Genomic DNA, 21015 nt, shown 5'->3' with positions numbered 1-21015 from the left:
ATTTGGGTTATCTGCTTGCAGGTAGCCCTCAGTAGGCCTGATTATCAAAGTCTTGGGTCCTGTGTCGGTTGCGGTCTCATCTTCCATGATGTCAGGTAGTCATGGGTGTAAAGCATGCAGCTGATGCCATTACATCAGTCTTTCTTGGCATACGGTGCCCGAAGCAGAAGCAGTTTGCAAGTGCTGGTCGGCCAACTCCTGAAATTTTCATTTTCGAGTTTCAGAACCGAAGTCTTCAAAAAAAAAAAAAAGCTAAGTACCCCATTGGGGATACTTTTTCTTGCTCTAAACCGATGTCAGTAAAAGTTAACAATTGTATTACTTATGGAAAGCAAATACCTCATAAAGATTTTCATTCGTACTGCATTCCTTGCTTAGGCCCAGATTACGACGTCCCTTGCTGTCAATTTTGTGCCTTTTTCAGTCCTTCGTTCATTTTCACATTAATCTATTTCGGTACTCTGTTCATTTATCCAGAAATGGCTTCAGTAAGCCATCTGACTACAGACATTCCGAAAAAAACATAAAGATAAAGACAGACCGCATAGGTCCAGAGCTGCCGACGACACTTCCGTTAAGCTAGTTGCCAGTTCGCCAGTACTCAGTGAGGCGCTTTTGCAGCCTCTAATACCCACTACTTCAGATTCGCAGGCCTCTACTGAGACTCATTCGGAGTCCAGCATGCTGAGAGATGCTTCTTCGACTATGGAACCTACGGATGTCTCTACCTTGGATGGGTCCAGAGCTGCTGTGCAGGCACCGGCTTCTGAATGTGTATTCAGGCCTACTGACTTGCATATCAAACCAACGCCATCTTCTTCAAGGCCTAAAATATGATCCACGCCTAGAAAACCGACACCCAGACAGCATGGTCAGGCCCCTATGCCTAAAAAACAAATAAGAATGGCTGAAGACCTTATTACTCTAATCAGGGGAAAACAGCCTTCTCTCTCTAAGAGACCTAGAACTGATTTTTCTTCTGATTCTTCTGATTAGGATTCTGAAATTTCTGTTTCTTCTGATGACCAGGATTTGCCCTTATCTACCTGTGAGGATTCTGATGCAGAGGACTCCATTCCCTCTGCTTCCCCTCCAGAAGATTTCTCTTTTGGTGAAACTTTGCATACTGTTAGGGAGCATTTCTGCTGGGAAAGCCAGGATTACTCCGACTCCAAAAAGAGGCTTAGGGAATTCTTACTCCTACCTCAACACAGGCTTTTAGCTATCCCTCCTGTACTGGACATTGTAGATGATGCCTTCTTGGAATCTTAGCTGGCCCCAGACACTTTACCTACGGCTCCCAGGAAACGGGTATTGCAGAGTACCTGACTCTCAAGTTCCTGAATCCTACTGTGGATCCAGAGACCATTTCACAGGGACCCAAAGGCATTAAGGCTACTACTGCCAAAAACCCTACCCCCCTCTGATAGAGAATCCAGGGCCTGGACAGATGGGGTAAGAAGGTATACACTTCTGCTACTTCGGCCATTAGGGCCTTAAACTGCCAGTTTCATATGTTAAAGTATCAGCAGCATATTATTGTATTACCTAAACAAAAACTGATGATTCCTGACTGTGCTGAAAATAAAGAATTACAGGCTTTAATGCATTCTGCTGAACAAGTTGTTAAACATACTTTGCAGTGTGGTTTTGACTCCTTAGAGGCATCTTGCAGGGCTGCTGTCACTGGGTCTGTACTTAGAAGGCAGGCTTGGCTTAAGGAGCAAACTTTGCCAGATCATGTTAAAGCTAAATTACTGGATGGTCTCTTAAACCAAGACCGCCTGTTTGGCAACAAGACAGTAGTAGTACTTAACGATGGAGGAAAAAGCTAAATCTATGCAAACTGTTAAAGATTTCCTGCAAGTACAGCCTCCCAGATTTGGTAGGCATTGGCCTTCTCAGAACTGGTCCTATCTTGTCTCTTCCAGCCCTTCAGTCCAAACCCAGGACAAGCAGACCACCCAGGCTTCAATCTCAAGGTACTCACAGGCATAAGCAGTGGGGGGCTCCCACTTCCAAAGCTGGAAGTAGCAAGACTCCCCACGTATGGTAAACTGTCACAATGACTTAAGCTTAAACCTTCAAAGCCCTGCTCAGCTGACTGCCCCTTTAGGGGGAAAGATTGCCCTGCATGCAAAAAAACTGGGAACTCATTACCCAAGACAAATGGGTTTTAAATATAGTTTCCCCAAGGATACAGATTCCACTTCCACACCTTACCAACCCCAAACGGTTGGCCGGACCTACACCCAAATCAATGGGCAGAGGCTCAGCAGCAGGTTCTCTCTCTTCTAAGTATCAGGGCTATTCAACCTGTCCCAGAAGAGGAATGGGGACAAGGTTTTTACTCAAGACTTTTCCTGGATCTCTGTATCCTAAACACCTTTTTGGTAATCCCAAAATTCAAAATGCTAACTCTTCATCAGCTGCTTCCCATGCTAGGCAAAAATGCCTGGTTGTCAGCATTGGATTTAACGGAAGCTTACCTGCACATCCCAATAAGGGAATCTTGCAGAAAATATCCACGCTTCAGAGCAGGCTACATGCATTATCAGTTCTCTGCACTGCCCTTTGGCTTATCTACTGTGCCCAGGGTAGCCTAGCCTAGCTCCAGTCATTGCATTCTGCAGGCAAAGAATATTCAAATATACCCATACCTGGGCAATTGTCTAATTCAGGCAGAAAGCCAGGACATACTGTTAAATCATCTGGCATTTGTAAAGAAACTGCTAACCACACTGGGGTACACCATAAACAAAAAGAAATTGCACCTAGTACCCTGCCAACAATTTGTATTATTGGGAGTAAGTTTGAAAACAACTTCCCAGATGGCCTACCTCACGCCAGAGAAACAAGTTTGACAGCCTACTTCAAACTACTGGCCACAAAGACCCAGCTATGTGCAAGGAAAATACTGCAAGCCCTGGGGTTCATGGCCTCTTGCATTCTACTAATTCCATATGCAAGACTGCATATGAGGAAACTACAATGGTATCTAAAAAGCCCATGGTGTCAACATTCTCAGGACCTGGAATCAATGACTCCTATCATTCCTTGTATAAAGACAGTGTTCCTTTGGTGGGCAGAGGCCTGCTACCACAACAAGGGACTGCCATTCACTCTACCCCCTGCCGCCCAGACCCTAACAACAGATGCATCAGACTATCCATGGGGGGGGGGCTCACTTGGCAGGGCAGTGCATTCAGGACAAATGGAACCCAAGTTAAATGCACCTGCATATCAATCAAAAAGAAATGTTAGCTGTACAGAATTCTCTGACAGCCTTCAAGAACCACATTCTTCCAGGACAATTATTGGTAAAGACGGACAACACCACTGTTATGTGGTACATAAACAAGCAGGGGGGAACCTACTCATACCCTCTCTGCAGACTAGCCATTGCTCTGTGGAACACAGCCTTGAGCTACCAAGTTCATCTACAAGCTCAATTCCTGCCAGGCAAGCTAAATGCACTGGCAGACGACCTAAGCAGAAATCTCATGGACCCACATGAGTGGAAACTGCAACCAAAGATATTCAATATTTTGAAAAAGAAATGGGCGAGCTCAGAGATAGTCCTGTTTGCCTCCCCTCAGAACTACCAATTGGACAAATTCTGCACAAGGACTCTCCACAGACAAGCTTGGAAAGTGGATGCCCTGTCCTTCACCTGGGAAAGCCTCTCAGTTTGACTTTCCCCCTTTGCCTCTCCTCTCGAAAGTTCTACTAAAAATCAAACAGGACAAACCAAGGACAATACTCATTGCAGCAGACCGGCCACACCAACACTGGTACCCCCTCTTGCGCAGTATGTCACTACTGGAACCATGGCACCTGCCTCAGACCTCTTCCCTACTGTCACAGCAGGAGGGCCAGATTCTGCATCCCCAGCTTCAAACCCTGAACCTGGCAGCCTGGCTAATTACCTGAGTTCTCCTATACCGTCCCTCAGCAAGCGAGTGCTGGATGTCATCCTGGAGGCAAGGAGGCCTAGTACTAGAAAATCCTATGCTGAAAAGTGGAAAAGATTCTGTTTCTGGAGCCAGACTCAAGGGATGGGCACAACAGTGCCCAGTTTACCGCATATTCTTCAATACTTAACAGAGATGCTTCACAGGGGCCTTTCCTTCTTTTCTATTAACATTCATGCCTCAGCCATTTCAGCACATTATGATACTGAGCCAGCCCTCTTCTCTCACCCCCTGCTGAAACAATTCCTCAGAGGGGCCAAAAATTTAAGACCAGCTAGGAGAGCCCCTACTCCAGTCTGGGACCTTAACTTTGTATTGGAAAAGCTCACTCTACCTCCTTTTGAGCCAGCTGCAACTGCAAAGTTGAAATTAATTTCTTGGAAAACAGCCTTCCTTCTAGCCATCACATCAGCAAGAAGGGTGTCTGAATTACAGGCCTTCATGGCAGTGGAACCTTTCATCATCTTTCATGCGGACAGGGTGTTTCTCAGGACCAAACCTTCCTTTATGCCCAGGGTGGTATCCAGTGTGGCCCTTAATCAGTCCATTCATTTGCCAACTTTCTTTTCTAATCCACAGAACAAAGGGGAACGAATACTGCACTCCTTGGACATGCACAGAAAACTTGGACAGGACTAAGCCTCTCAGAAAATCTGAACAGCTGCTAGTTGCCTTTGCTGCAGGGGCAGAGGGGAAGGTCATTCCAAAGCAAACCATTTCTAAGTGGATAGGCAATTGCATTAATTTCTGCTATAAGCACCGTGGAAAACCTACCCCTTGGGATAAGACCCTATTCCACCATGGCTGCATCTACTTCTACAGCCTTTCTCAGAGGTGTTTTTACCAGGGACATCCTAGAAGCTGCTACCTGGAGTTCTGTACATACATTCACCAAGCATTACCACTTGCCAATGTTTTTCAAAATCCAGAGCTGGTTTTGCTACTGCAGTCTTGCAGGGCCTAATAGCTAGTCCTAATGCTCTCTAATTGCCTCCTCCCTTCCTTAGCTTTGGGAATCTACCCAAATGTAATGACTGCAACAGTGAAACATGAAGAACATAGTACAGTTGTGTACACTTACCATAAATGTAGATGTTTGAGTGTATTCACTGTTGCAGTCCTGGATGTCCTTCAAGAATGCAACTGCAGTCATAACATATGGGTTGTCCTGCCTCAGGCAGCCCTCGGTCGGCCGCATTCCAAAGTCTGGGTCCGACGTCGGCTGATGTCGAATTTCTCTCCGACGTCAGAGCGGCTGGAGTACATAAGCTTCAGCCGACGCCATTTTCTTCAGTCTTTATTGCCGCACGGTGCCCGAAGCAGAAGCGGTTCGCAAGTGCCGGTCGGTCAGCTTCTGTATTCTTCGAATCCGAAGTCATCAAAAAAGCTAAGTACCCCATTGGGGACCTTTCTTGCCTCAGCCGATGTCAGAAATTACTGAAAAAGTTAACAATTGTCTGTCTTGTGGTAAACAAATACCTCAAAAGGATTTCCACTCTTACTGTCTTCCTTGCCTTGGCCCAGACCACGACGTCTCGGCCTGTGTCGCCTGTGCTCGCTTCAATAAGCGCACTCGTAGGCGCCGGGCGGAGTTCGCTGAAGACTTTTTCGTTGATAAGTTTGCTTATACAATGCCGTCGGAACTTCCGACATCGCAGACTCCTAAGAAACGAAAAGACCGGGACCGACATCCTCGGCCCGCGTCTTCCACCGACTCCACGCAAAAACCTACCGCTAGTGCTCCAGTTCCCCCCGAGATGGTTATTTCACCGCTCCGAACCGAAGACACCGCTTTACCGACACCTCCAATACCGGAGGCCACACCGACGCCAGTGATAGATTTTCCTCCGGATACTGAAACCGAGGAAATGCCCGAGACCATAGCTGTAGATAAGGTCACTCCCACACGTGGAGCTGCTAGGCCTCCTATGGCCATGTCTATTAAGGCCTACACACGTGCTAAGGCAGCCAGCAAGACCAAGCACCTTACTGTTAAGGCCTTACCTCAGCCTACTCCTGAAACACAAATCATGACTATGGCCGCAGACTTAATTTCTATGATTAGAGGTTCACAGGCCCATCCTGAGAGAGGATCCCAGCCTCCTCCTGATAAGAGGCCCCGGGTTGAACCCTCTGACCCTATTCCTTCAGATGAAGATTCTGAGGACTCTGTTCACTCCGATGGCCAGGAAGAGCCCTTCCACACATATGAGGACTCGGATGCAGAGGATTCCATCCCTTCGGCCTCCCCTCCTGAGGATATTTCTTTTGGGGAAGTTCTGCATACCATGAGGGAACATTTTAAGTGGCAAGGCCAGGAATATTCTGATTCCAGAAAGCGCCTTCGAACCTTCCTTAAAAAGCCCCAACACAGGCCCCTGGCTATACCTCCAGTGCTTGATGTTTTGGATGACCTATACTCTGACTCCAGTGTTACCCCGGATACTCTTCCTCCTGCCCCAGCCAAGCCAGACAGATATTATAGGGTCCCAGAAACACATTCTCATTTCTTTAGGGCCCATGCTGTTTATTTAGAAACTATTTCTCAGGGACTTAAAGGGGTTTCAGCATCCACCTCCAAAAATCCCTTGCCTTCCAACAGGGAAGCTAGGTCATTAGAGAGATGGGGGAAAAAGGTCTACACCTCTACTACTTTATCTATGAGAGCTCTGAATTGCCTCTTTCATATGTTTCAATATCAGATTACCTGTTAGATGATTTACAGAAAACATTGGCCTCTCCTGAACCTTTAGACAGGAAGTCTTTGCAGGAAGCTGTACATAATTCTCAGCAAGTCAGCAATCACTTTCTGCAGTGTGGATATGATGCATTGGAAGCTTCATGTAGGGCAGCTATGACAGGGCGGTCATTCGAGACATGCATGGTTAAAAGAACAACCTCTACCAGATCATGTTAAGGCAAAACTTCTTGATGCACCTTTGGAAAAGAACAAGCTTTTTGGTACTAATGCTAAAGATGTGTTAAAGTCCATCGAGGAAAAAGCAAAATCAGTTCAGACGGTCAAAGATTTCCTCCAGGTTCAGCCACCCAGATTCAGCAGGAATTGGCCTTCTAAAAACTTGTCCTTTCCTAATCCTGAAAGATTTCAAAGGGGTAAAAACAGGCGTGGCCGAGGAAGAGGACAATACAGAGGTTCTTACAGGGGACGACAATGGCAACCAGCAAACCAAAGAAGTGACACAGGGGTCTCCCCTGCTCCACAGGGACAATCTCAATGACTTTCCTCTACTTCCGCTGACCAAGGAGCAAATAGAAGCTCCCTTGGGCGGAAAATTATCTCTGTTTTCAGACAATTGGCACAGATTGACAAAGGACAAATGGATTTTGGACATTATAGACCAAGGTTACAGGTTCCACTTTCATACCTTACCAAGAAAACAAGGCATGCCAAACCTACCACAAAACCAGAGGGCAGTGGCTATCAAGCAAATTTCTCTGCTTGCTCAGATCAAAGCAATAGAAAGAGTTCCACAACAAGAACAAGGCCAGGGTTTTACTCAAGACTGTTCCTTGTTCCAAGAAAAGAAACTCAATGGAGACCAATACTGGATTTGTCCGCATTAAACACTTTTCTCATAGTACCAAAGTTCAAAATGCTGACTCTACAGCAACTCCTTCCCATGCTGGGCAAGGGGTCTTGGCTGATTACTCTGGACCTCAAGGAGGCATACCTGCATGTCCCTGTCAGACACAGCTGCAGAAGATACCTCAGATTTCTTGCAGGGCCAGAGCATTATCAATTCTCAGCATTGCCATTTGGCTTATCTACTGCCCAGAGTATTTACAAAATGCCTGGCTTCAGTAATTGCTCATTGCAGGCTCCAGGGATCCAAATTTACCCATACCTGGACGACTGCCTCATACAAGCGGACGACAAATTGATTTTGACAAAAACTTGAACTATGTCATACAATTGCTACAGGCTCTGGGATACACAGTCAACTTCCAAAAGTCAAGACTTCAGCCATCCCAGCAAATAACCTTCTTAGGAGCCAATCTAGACACAGCCTCTCAAATGGCTTACCTGACAGAAGACAAGCAAGAGAAGTTAACTCATTATTTCAAAGGTTTGGCAAAACTCACCCAGATGACTGCAAGGATTCCTACAGGCCATGGGTTACATGGCATCCTGCATTCTCCTGGTTCCATTAGCAAGACTACACATGAGAAAGCTTCAATGGTACCTAAAAGCCTATGGTCTCAGCACAGCAACAACCTAGAGACAACCATACCGCTCATTCCATGCCTACAAAAGGAATTCCTATGGTGGGCCTCGGTAAGCCAGGCAAACACAGGTATGTCATTCAAAAAACCTCAGATAACACAGACCATGACCACAGACGCCTCAGACCTTGGATGGGGGGCGCACATGGAGGGCAGATGTATACAAGGACAATGGTCTCCAAAGGAAACTCATCTGCATATAAACCAAAAGGAAATGCTGGCAGTAATGCATGCCATCGAGGCCTTTCGACAACAACTTCAGCAAGGCCATCTACTGATACGGACAGACAACACCACTGTGATGTGGTACATAAACAAGCAAGGGGGCACCCATTCCTACCCCCTTTGCAGACTGACAATGAATCTTTGGGAAAAATCACTGAGCCTAAACATGCAGTTGCAATCCCAGTTTGTTCCAGGCAAAGACAATTTGCTGGCGGACAGTCTAAGCAGGAATTTCATAGATCCACACGAGTGGAGGTTACATCCGAAAATCTTCACACAACTCACCTCGACATGGGGCAGGTCAGAAGTAGACCTATTTGCCTCCCACCTCAACCATCATCTACAAAAATTCTGTTCAAGGACATACCATCCACAAGCTTGGAAAATAGATGCTCTTTCATTCAACTGGAACTTTCTAAAAATCTATGCATTCCCACCTCTGCCACTGATGACCACAGTATTACTAAAGATCAAAGCAGAGAGGCCCAAGGGGATCCTAATGGCTCCAGACTGGCCAAGACAACACTGGTACCCACTACTACGGAGCATATGTCACAACAAAAAGTGGGCCCTTCCCCAATGGCCCCTACTTTGACTCAACACAACTTCAAAACAGTGCATCCAAACCTTCAGACACTGCAGCTAACAGCCTGGGAGATCCCATGAATAACCTCAATCTATCTCTCCAAGGAAGTTCAGCGGATATTAACAGAAGCTCAAGACCATCCACCAGAAAGGTTTACTTAGCAAAATGGAAGAGATTCAGCATTTGGAATACCAGCAAGGGACATGATGCATCATTATTGAATATCCCACTCATCCTGGAATATTTGGCAGATATGCTACAGAATGGACTCTCATATTCTTCCATAAAGATACATGCTTCAGCTATCTCAGCTAGATATAACACTGATCCGCCTGTGTTTTCACATCCTTTGTTAAGGCAATTCCTCAGGGGAATCAAGAACATTAAGCCACCAAGAAAGGCTCCAGTGCCAGCTTGGGACTTCAACTTTGTCCTAGAAAAACTGACTCTACCTCCCTTTGAGCCAGAAGCTTCAGTGTACTTACAATTTTTATCATGGAAGACAGCTTTCCTGTTGGCAATTAACCTCAGCAAGAAGGGTTTCGGAACTACAGGCCCTAATGGCAACACCACCGTTCATAATCTTTCACAGAGACAGGGTCTCCTTAAGAACCAATCCTACTTTTATGCCAAAGGTGGTATCTAGGGTTTCTTTAAATCAAGCTATTCACCTGCCTACTTTCTTCCCCAATCCTGAGAGCAAAGGGGAAAGACTGTTGCATACCTTGGACATTCACAGACAACTTCGCTACTACCTGGACAGAACCAAGACCAGTAGGAAGTCTGATCAGCTTTTTGTAGCTTACGCCCTGGAGTACAAGGAAAAGCAATTTCCAAACAGACTATTTCAAAATGGATTGGACATTGCATCAGATTTTGTTATTCCTTCCATGGGAAGAATGTTCCAGCCAATATCAGACCACACTCCACCAGAGCTACAGCCACCTCTACAGCATTCTTAAGAGGGGTGCCTACAAAAGACATTCTAGAAGCTGCTACATGGAGCTCCGTGCATACATTCTCCAAACACTACAATCTCCCTTTATATTCCAGATCCAGAGCAGGCTTTGCTTCGGCAGTCCTGCAGGGTTTGATTGCCACACCATCTCTTTCCTAGAGCATTCCTCCTCCCCCAGCTAAGCTATGGTATTCAACCCATATGTTATGACTGCAGTTGCATTCTTGAAGGACATAGTACAGTTTTGTACCTACCATAAATGTAGATGTCCGATAAGATATGCAACTGCAGTCGGATTTTCCCTCCCTCCGTACCCCTCTATGCCTTGGGTCCACTCCTATCCCTGTTTCTCTTAGCTGGGGATATCTGTTATGGTGTATCTGTTTATTGCTTACTTATTTGTCTGGAATCCTGTTTTTGTCTTCCAATTTGATTACAGCCTTCCTTGGAGGGCACCTGGCATCTGGGGCAAGAAACACTGAAGAAAATGGCGTTGGCTGATGCTTATGTACTCCAGCTGCTCTGACGTCGGAGAGAAATGCGACATCAGCCGACGTCGGACCCAGACTTTGGAATCCGGCCGACCGAGGGCTGCCTGAGGCAGGACAACCCATATGTTATGACTGCAGTTGCATATCTATCGGACATCTACATTTATGGTAGGTACAAAACTGTACTTTACCCTCCCTCCAGCCTCCTGACTTCTATTGACTATACCTCTCTTTTTGTTTACTATACTTAAGCTTTCTGGTGTATTTACTTTTTGTTGGAGGGGTAACCTTATATATAATTGCTTCCCATTATGGGGGCACCTGACATCTGGGGCAAGAAAAACTGACTTAATGGCGTTGGCTGCATGCTTTATACCCCTGACTACCTGACATCATGGAAGATGAGACCGCAACTGATGCAAGACCCAAGGTTTTGCTAATCAGGCCGACTAAGGGCTACCTGGAAGCAGATAACCCAAATGTAATGACTGCAACAGTGAATACACTCTAACATCTACATTTGTGGTAAGTGTACACAGCTGTACTTTTTGTGTATGGGACAACCTCAATGTTAGTGTTGTTTTGAGAATGAATAGTGAATTCATCCTTTTTTTGTATGGGTAAATAGCCCAAGTTTAGTTTTTGGGGAGTTTAGGGCAAGATGATTGGTCATCCATGTTTCAGTAGAAGTGAGAGCACTTTGGATGAGTTGCTGTAGTTCAGATGTAGAGTTTGCAGTACAGATGATGGTTGAATCATCTGCATATTGGATTACAGTATCTTGACTAAGGGTGGTGTGGAAGTTGATACAAATGCTGAACAGAAGGGGCCCTAGTTTGGATCCTTGGGGAACACCTGTGGTTGTGTTAAGGAATGGAGAGAATGAATGTTGCCACTTAGTTGATTGTTCCTTATCTGTGACGTAGATTGAGAACCAGTTTAGGGTATGGAGAGAGCTGTCTATGTTAAGGGTGGCCACGGTGGTGCAGTGGTTAGCGTCGCTGCCTCACAGCATGAGGTTCTCCGGTTCGATTCTTGGCTGGGGTGTCTTCTGTGCGGAGTCTGCATGTCCTCCATGTGGTCACGTGGGTTCCTCCGGGTGCTCTGGTTTCTTCCCACATCCCAAAGACATGCAGTAGGTGGATTGGACACTCTAAATTGGCCCTAGGTGTGAGTTTGCATGTGTGTGCCTTCTGTGGAAGGTTGGGCACCGTAAAACTTCACTGCCAATCATGAGCAGACAGATTGGCAATCATGAGCGGTCAGATGATCCACTGTGGCGACCCCTAATCGGGAAAAAGCTGAAAGAAGAAGAAGAGAGCTGTCTATCTTAAGAGAGTTTAGTGAGAAGAGGAGGGTGGGAGACTATATCAAAGGCCTTAGAAAGCTCAAGAAAGCATGAAGACACAATTTTTCCAGTATCTACGGTCTGGTTAACTGTGTCCAAGAAGTGCTGTGACCTGGCCTAAAACCTGTGAGTGAGAGAGGATTTGGTTGTTTAGCAGATAATTAAGGGGAAGGAGTTTGTGAATCCCAGTTGATGCTTTTTAAAATATCGTTAAGGATGGTTGGGCTGAAGTAGGCTAAGTCTCAAGTTTTCTTAAACTGATGTTTAAGCATTGAGGTAGTTTTACCTATTGTAAAGGCAGGTAGGTTGTCACAAATACTGTTGGGGAGTGTCCCTGTGACAGAGATTCTACTAGGGTCAGGACCATAATCCAGTCCAAGATTTAGCCACTGTCATTATTTTTGTTGTGTCTAGTTATGTTTGTAATTAGCTGGATATAGTTATATATGTTTGTTGGAGGATGGATGGTGGTGTGATATATCGAACTAGTTAATATTTACATTGCCCAAAATGATTTTCATCTTTTTATATTTGTTGTCCAGGCTAGGATTTCTTCTAATATGGGAATCTTATTGCCAGGAGGGATATACAGGACTATAATACAGAGGCTCTTAGTTATTCATCTGTAGGAAGGATATTAATATTTCGGCTGTTAAAAAATGAGGGCTAGATTAGTATGTGGGACTGTATTAAAAGTGATTGGGTATATCAGTGCTACACCTCCCCACTTTTTATATAGGTCTATCTGATCTTAAACAAGCAAACCCTGAGGGTAGAAATTCAGAGTTTTTCACATCAGGTTTTAATCCTGTCTTAGTAACTGCTATAATATCAGGTATGTTGTATGCTCTCCAGCCATGTAAATTGGGGATTTGGTTTCTGATACTCTGAAGGTTAAGGGTTATGACGTTTAGTGATTTATAGGAGCTAAGGGGGCTGAGAGGGAAAGAGATGGGACCTGGGTTGGGATGCATGCCTTATCATAGGGATAGGTTGGCATATATGTGGGAGAATAATGAGTTGCTGTTTCCTTTTTGTTATATATTGATAATTTAAAGCAAAATTTATATTGTATTGTAGGGGAAGGATTTTTACTTTGCTGAATAAGGTTCTGTTGCATATAAGCTAGAGGGATACATTAGAGTAGGTAGTAAGAGATAGTTTGTGTAAAAGTTAGAGGTCTGTTTGTAGTGTGTGTGTGTGTGTGTATATATATATATATATATATATATATATATATATATATATATATATATATATATATATACATACACCCACACATGTATATATACATTGTTTGGAGTGATAAGTATAGTAGGAGGTAAAGGGATAGAGACAGTGTGAGGAGTTATGGTGTTAGACGTGACATAGTAGAAAGGGGAAGGGTTTTTGTGTTAAGAAATTTTTTAAAGTTGCTGTTAAGATATAAGAAGTGTTTGAGGGAAATGCTTTTGAGCTGAACTAGGGGTGGTTGAAGTGGAGATTTGTAGGTAAATTAGTGGGTAGTAAGTCTAGGGTGATGGGGAAAAGTTGGTTAATTTGGTAGTTTGAAAAACTAGTGTGATTGGATGAGGTGAATGATAGGGGGAGGTAAGGTAAATGTAACCGAAATTGGAGTTGGTGGTAATGGGGGCAGGGTAGGAGAGCAGAGTTGGGTTATCTAGCTCCAAAAAACTAAATAAATAAAAAATCAGCAGGGTAAGTTATAAAAGTAAAATGCTAGCAGAGTGTAGAAAAGTGGAAATGATTGTTAGAGAGGGTATATGCAGTAGTAGACATGCTCTTAGGGAGTCAGGAAGCATTTATCAAAGAAAGTAGTAGAGGGAGGGAGGGAAACCAAAAGAGAAGTTTCAAAAGAAAGGAATGAGAAGGTCTGAAATAAAAGTAGGTTAGAAGAAGATTGAGCTGGAGCAATTATTTAAGAGACTGTTGTAAATCACTTCTTCTTTCGGCTTTTTCCTGGTTAGGGGTCGCCACAGTGGATCACCTATCCGCTCGTGATTGGCAGTGGAGTTTTACAGTGTTGAGTTGCCAGCCTGGCGCCCAACCTTCCACAGAAGGCACACACTCACACCTGGGGCCAATTTAAAGTGTCCAGTCCACCTACATGCTGTGGGAAACGGTTTTGTGTTTTACTAATAAATGGAGGTGCATTCTGCCCAGATGAGGATAGGAGGAGTAACAGGAAGGAGAAGGGGACCGGAGGAGTGTGAGGTGATGTACAAGGGAGTCGTTTGTTAGACAAAGGGATAGAGAAGAATTTATCAAAACACTTCAGTTGCACATACATTAACTGTTTAAAGATGAAAAACATTGAATTACATGAAGACATGCTGAGTGCAAATAGTAATGCTGCAGGAGACACGTTTGATAAGAAATTAACATGTTAATTTGATAGAGGATTTCAAGATGGATATTCAACAGAATATCGGAGACAGAGGAAAAAGGGAGCAATAATACTGGTTGCTTGACGGGCTCCAGTATTAATGGAATGGGGAAAAAAGACTAATGCTAGATTTGTGTTAGTAAGTGTCTGTTGGCAAGGGAAGAGGATCAATTTGGCATGTATTAAACTGTTATGGAGCTGAAGAACAAGTTGGAAGAAATCTGCTTCTAGGTGGAGATAGAGCTTGACTTGAAATAGTGAGGATGTGTTAGGGGGAACTAAAAGGGAAATATAACAAAAGGCAGATTTCTGAAGAAAATTATGACCGTATTTGATATGGAAGATGTAAATTCAATAGTAGGAATTCTGACAATGTACATATTATTCCTTGCGGTACTGTAATCTGGCTAGACTGAATAGAAATTCTATTTCGCAGTAACATCTGGATTTATTTGAAAGCTTTCAGACACACATACAATACAAATTTCAGATCATGCACTGGTAAAAAATTAAGGTAAAAATGTAGGCTAATAAAGTTAACATGAGACTGTGGATGTTCATCGTGCATACAGCTGCAGTCATAACAGATGGGTTCTCCTGCCGTCAGGCGGGTCCTCGGTCGGCCGAATTCCAAAGTCTAGGTCCGGCGTCGGTTGTCGTCGCTTCTTCACTGACGTCAGTGCGACAGGGGTATAAACGAACCAGCTGATGCCATTTTCTTCAGTTTTTCTTGCCCCAGATGTCAGGTGCCCCCAGAAGGAAGGCAATACATAAATTTTAGGTCAGTGTATGGCCTGATTCAAAGCTACCCTGGATGCCACTTAAGGCATAAAGGACGGGTTGGTTCGTAAGGAAACTCTGTCCTGATGGAAGATGATAAAAGGCTGCACAGCCATGAGAGCTTGTAGATGTCCTTCAAGGATGCATCTGCAGTCCTTACAAATGGGTTGTCCTGTCGTCAGGCAGCCCTTCGGTCGGCCGGATTCCAAAGTCTGGGTCTGGCCTCGGCTGGTGTCGCACTTCACCCGACGTCACAGCTGCAGTTCTTCGGGTATAAAGGCATCAGCCTACGCCATTTTCCCCAGTCTTTCTTGCAGCGTGGCGCCCGAAGCAGAAGCTGTTCGCAAGTGCCGGTCGGTCAGATCCAGAGATTACTACTACCGAATACTACTTCGAAGACTTCTAAAAAGCTAAGTACCCCATTGGGGACTCTTTCTTGCCTCAGCCGATGTCAGAAAAAGTGAATAACTGTTTAACTTGTGGGAAACAAATACCTCATAAAGATTTCCACTCTTACTGTTTACCTTGTTTAGGCCCAGACCACGACGTAGCAGCTTGTTTAGCCTGTGCTTCTTTCAACCGACAAACGCTTAGACGTCGGTCGGAGTTTGCTGAACAGTTTTTCGGCTCAGATTTTGCGTACATAATGCCGTCGGATCCTCCGACTTCTCAAATTATTAAGAAACGCAAAGAAAAGGACCGACACTCGCGATCCGCGGTTTCGGCCGAAACCACGGTTAAGCAAACCGCGAGTGTCTCGGTTTTGGCCGAAACCGAGCAAACGGTTCAATCTTCAGCCGAATCCATGACTACTACCGAGGCCCCCTCTACCCTAGTTGAATCGGCCTCTGAAGTTTTACCTACTACTGTGGTTTCACAAGACTTATCGGACACCATCCCTTTGGATGTTTCTACCCCAGCACGTGGTGCTGCTAGGCCTCCTGCAGCCATGTCTATAAAGGCCTTTGCCAGGGCTAAAGCAGCCAAAACTTCTAAGTCTGTGCCTGTTAAGCCCCCCTCTCACAGGCCCTGTTCCAGTTCCCAAATGCTTACTCTGGCAGAGGATCTCATCTCTTTAATAAGGGGATCCCAATCTCACCCAGACAGGGCCTCTCAACCTCCAGAAAAGAGACCTAGAGCAGAGCCCCCTGAGCCAGTGTCCTCAGATGACTCTTCTGATGATACAGACAATACAGACCATCCAGAGGCTCCTTTTTCTACTTATGAAGATTCCGATGCTGAAGAATCGATGTTAAAGCAAAGCTATTAGATGCTCCTATGGATAAGGTCAGTTTATTTGGTTCTCCTGCCCAACAGGTACTGAAGAAAATGGAAGAGAAGGCAAAATCTGTACAAACAGTAAAAGATTTCTTACAGGTTCAGCCTCCAAGGTTTAGCAGGAACTGGCCTTCCAAAAATTGGTCCTTTCCAGACTCCTCTAAAACTCAGAGAGGCAGGAATAGGCGTTCAAGAGGCAGAAATCAATCCAGAGGAGGTGCCTACAGGGGACGCCAGTGGCAAGGTAACAACCAACGAGGCACAGACACAACCACTACCACTGCAACAGGACAATCACAGTGACTTGGCTTTGACACCGCCTACCAGGGAACAAATAGCAGCACCCTTAGGCGGAAAGTTAGCATTATTTTCAAAAAACTGGCACTATATCACAGGAGACAAGTGGATTTTGCAAACTATAGACCAAGGCTACAGGTTTCATTTCCACACTTTACCCGGAAAAAGAGGAATGCCAAACCTACCACCAAATCAAAAGACAGAAGCTCTAAAACAAATAGCTCAATTAGCAAGGATGAGAGCTGTGGAAAGGGTACCACCTATGGAACAAGGCAAGGGATTTTACTCCAGACTCTTCCTGGTACCAAGAAAAGAAAAAAATTGGAGGCCTATTCTCGACCTGTCCGCTTTAAACACATTCATCATTGTTCCAAAATTCAAAATGCTGACCCTACAGCAACTTCTTCCCATGCTGGGCAAGGAGTATTGGCTGGTAACTCTAGATCTCAAGGAGGCATACCTGCACGTCCCCATACGACCACATTGCAGAAGATACCTCAGATTTCTTGCAGGATCAGAGCATTATCAATTCTCAGCATTGCCCTTTGGCTTATCTACTGCGCCCAGAGTGTTCACGAAATGCCTGGCATCAGTAATCGCTCACTGCAGGCTTCAGGGAATCCAAATTTATCCATACCTGGACGACTGCCTGATACAAGCGGACAACAAAAACAAGCTAACAGAAGACTTACAAAGAGTCATTTGCTTACTACAGGCCCTGGGATACACAGTCAATATAAAAAAGTCAAGACTGATACCATCCCAAACAATAACCTTCTTAGGTGCAGAATTGGACACAGTAAAACAGATGGCATTCCTAACTGCAGAAAAACAAGAACAACTTCCTCTCTACTTTTTGGCATTAACAAAGCAGAACAAACTAACAGCAAAGAAAGTACTGCAGGCCTTTGGCTTCATGGCATCCTGCATAATCCTGGTCCCCCATGCCAGACTGCATATGAGAAAGCTACAGTGGTACCTAAAGAATTTATGGTCTCAACACAGGCACAGCTTAGAAGCCGAAATACCACTAATTCCATGCCTGAAACAAGATTTCCTATGGTGGGCTCAGGCATGCCAGTCAAACCCAGGTTTGCCCTTCCACAGCATTCAACCAAGCCAAACCATCACAACGGACACCTCAGACCTCGGTTGGGGGGCCCACATGCTGGACAAGTGCATACAAGGCTTATGGACTCCAGAGCAGCTGCACCTGCACATAAATCAAAAAGAAATGCTGGCAGTACAACTAGCAATCCAGAATTTCAGACCATTCCTCCAAGAAGGCCAGTTGATAAGGACAGACAACACCACAGTCATGTGGTACATCAACAAACAGGGAGGCACTCATTCATACCCTCTATGCCGAATGGCCATGGACCTATGGAATATGGCGCTGAGTTACAACATTCAGTTACAAGCAATTTTTGTACCGGGAAAAGAAAACATCCTAGCAGACATATTAAGCAGAACTACCTCGGATGCTCACGAATGGATGCTACACCCGGACATCTTCAAGGCCATCACAAAGGAATGGGGACTGCCACGAATAGACCTATTCGCATCCCCACTCAATCACCAGCTCAAGAAATTCTGCACAAGGACATACCACCCACTTGCTTGGAAGGTGGACTCTCTATCCTTCAGTTGGAAAGGCCTGACAGAATATGCATTCCCACCTCTTCCTTTGATGCACAAGGTGCTATTGAAAATCAAAGAGGAACGTCCAAGGATAATTCTGATAGCTCCAGATTGGCCAAGACAACATTGGTACCCATTACTAAGGAGCATGTCTCGGGGGAGAATGTGGACACTACCTCTGATTCCCTTGATGTTAACTCAGAGCAACTACAACATCCTGCATCCAAACCTGAAAACTCTGCAACTGACTGCCTGGAACATTACATAAGAGCAACTAACCCAGATTTATCCCAAAGGGTTAAAGACATTATCCTTGAGGCCCGCAGACCCTCAACAAGAAGGAACTATGCAGGAAAATGGAAAAGGTTTCTCATTTGGAATACCGACGGGCAAAGATGTGTCGAAGGTAGACATTGCCAACATCCTGGAGTATTTGGCAGAGCTTTTCCATACAGGCCTGTCCTATTCCTTCATCAAAATACATGCATCAGCTATTTCTGCAGAATACAGCTTCGATCCACCTGTCTTTTCGCATCCTCTACTCAGGCAGTTTCTGAGAGGAATTAAGAATGTAAAACCTCCTAGGAAACCACCATTACCAGCATGGGACTTGAACTTTGTACTAGAAAAATTGACACTTCCCCCTTTCGAACCAGCAGCAACAGCAGATCTTCAACACCTATCCTGGAAAACTGCTTTCCTGCTGGCAATTACCTCAGCAAGAAGGGTTTCGGAACTACAGGCTTTAATGGCAGTACAACCCTTCCTAATCTTCCATCAAGATAGTGTCCATGAGAACTAATCCTACATTTATGCCTAAGGTGGTATCCAGAGTGTCTTTAAACCAGGCAATCCACCTACCTACCTTCTTTCCCAATCCACAGAACAGGGGGGAAAGACTGCTGCATACCTTGGATGTACATAGACAGTTACGCTACTACCTGGACAGAACCAAGGGCAATAGAAAATCTGACCAGCTTCTGGTAACATATGCAACAGGAAGGGAAGGAAAAGCAATTTCCAAACAGACAATCTCCAAGTGGATAGGAAATTGCATTAGATTCTGTTACTCCTACCATGGAAAGCAAATTCCACAGAACATAAGGCCTCATTCTACAAGGGCTACAGCCACTACCACAGCTTTCTTACGAGGAGTGGCTACCAAGGACATTATAGAGGCTGCTACTTGGACCTCCGTGCATACATTTGCCAAGCATTATAACTTACCTTTATACTCTAGATCCCGAGCAGGGTTTGCCACTGCTGTTTTGCAAGGGATCCTAACTACACCATCATTTCTTCTTCCTCCTCCCCTAGTTTGGCTATGGTATTCTACCCATTTGTAAGGACTGCAGATGCATCCTTGAAGGACATAGTACAGTTTTGTACCTACCATAAATGTAGATGTCCGAACAGGATAGCATCTGCAGTCAGGATTACCCACCCTCCTTCCCCTCTGTGGTACTCCTAGGGTATTTGCCCACCTAATAGCTAGCTGGGGGGGTATCTCTTATGGTGTATTTGTTTGTATATATGTACATACATGATTATTTTTTGTGTTTGCCTTCTACTATTTGGAAACATTGGCATTTATCCAAAATTTAGCTATCCTAGAGGGCAACTGGCATCTGGGGCAAGAAACACTGAGGAAAATGGCGTCGGCTGATGCCTTTATACCCGAAGAACTGCAGCTGTGACGTCGGGTGAAGTGCGACACCAGCCGAGGCCAGACCCAGACTTTGGAATCCGGCCGACCGAAGGGCTGCCTGACGACAGGACAACCCATTTGTAAGGACTGCAGATGCTATCCTGTTCGGACATCTACATTTATGGTAGGTACAAAACTGTACTTTCTGAAACTCTATGAGCTGAGGTAATAGCCAGAAGGAAAGCTGTTTTCCAGGACAAATTGCAAATCTGATGAGGCAGCTGGCTCAAAAGGAGGCAAGGTCAGTTTTTCCAGAATGAAATTGAGATCCCAAGCAGGTATTGGTTGTTTCCTTGGGGGTTTTAGATTCTTAGCCCCTCTGAGGAACTGTCTTGAGAGGGTGAGAGAATAAGGGTGGATCAGTGTTGTATTCTGCAGAAATGGCTGAGGCATGGATTTTGATGGAGGAGAATGAAAGTCCACTGCTTAGCAGCTCAGCTAGATACTGTAGTATTTGAGGTAAATTCAGTTTTCCAGGATCCTGGCCCTTTTTCTCATTCCAGACACAAAACCGTTTCCATTATGCGGAGTAAGCTTTTCTAGTTGACGGTCTTCTGGCCTCCAAAATGACGTCCTGCACCTCCTTGGAGAGTAGGATCTGTTGTGATGCTAAGGAATCTTCCATGCGGCTGTGAAGAGTTTTGAAGCTGTGCTGAGTCAGGAGAAGAGGCATTAGAGGCAGGGTCCATGGTGGGGAATGCGTCAGGCTCCTCAGGAGTGGGTACCAGTGTTGTCTTGGCCAGTCTGGAGCAATGAGAATTATCTTTGGTCTGTCTGCTCTGGTTTTCAATAGAACTTTGGGCAGCAGAGGAAGAGGTGGGAAGGCATAAACTGTCATTGATGTCCAACTGAAAGAGAGAGCGTCCCTCTCCAGGCCTTTGGGTGTAAAATCCTTGAGCAGAATTTTGTCAATTGGTGATTTTTGTGGGAGGCAAAGAGATCTATGTCTGGCCTTCCCCATGCTTGGATTATCTTGGATTACTTTGGAATTCGGCCGACCGAGGACCCTCCGCCTGATGGCAGGATAACCCATCTGTTATGACTGCAGCTGTATTAGCACTCGAACATCTACGTTTATGGTAGGTACAAAACTGTACT

General features: G+C 45.0%; 1 protein-coding gene across 1 annotated transcript in view; it reads left to right on the top strand.

Annotated features, from left to right (window-relative positions):
- Positions 1–21015, top strand: part of LRP6 (LDL receptor related protein 6) — a 2645333-nt gene that overhangs the window by 1171083 nt on the left and 1453235 nt on the right. The gene's annotated exons all lie outside the window — the stretch shown is intronic.

The sequence above is a fragment of the Protopterus annectens genome, chromosome 11.part0 (genome assembly GCF_019279795.1).
Source record: "Protopterus annectens isolate FY-2018-M chromosome 11.part0, PAN1.0, whole genome shotgun sequence".
Lineage (NCBI taxonomy): Eukaryota > Metazoa > Chordata > Ceratodontiformes > Protopteridae > Protopterus > Protopterus annectens.
Note: the sequence above shows the minus strand (reverse complement) of the source record. Positions and strands in the feature narration are given on the sequence as shown.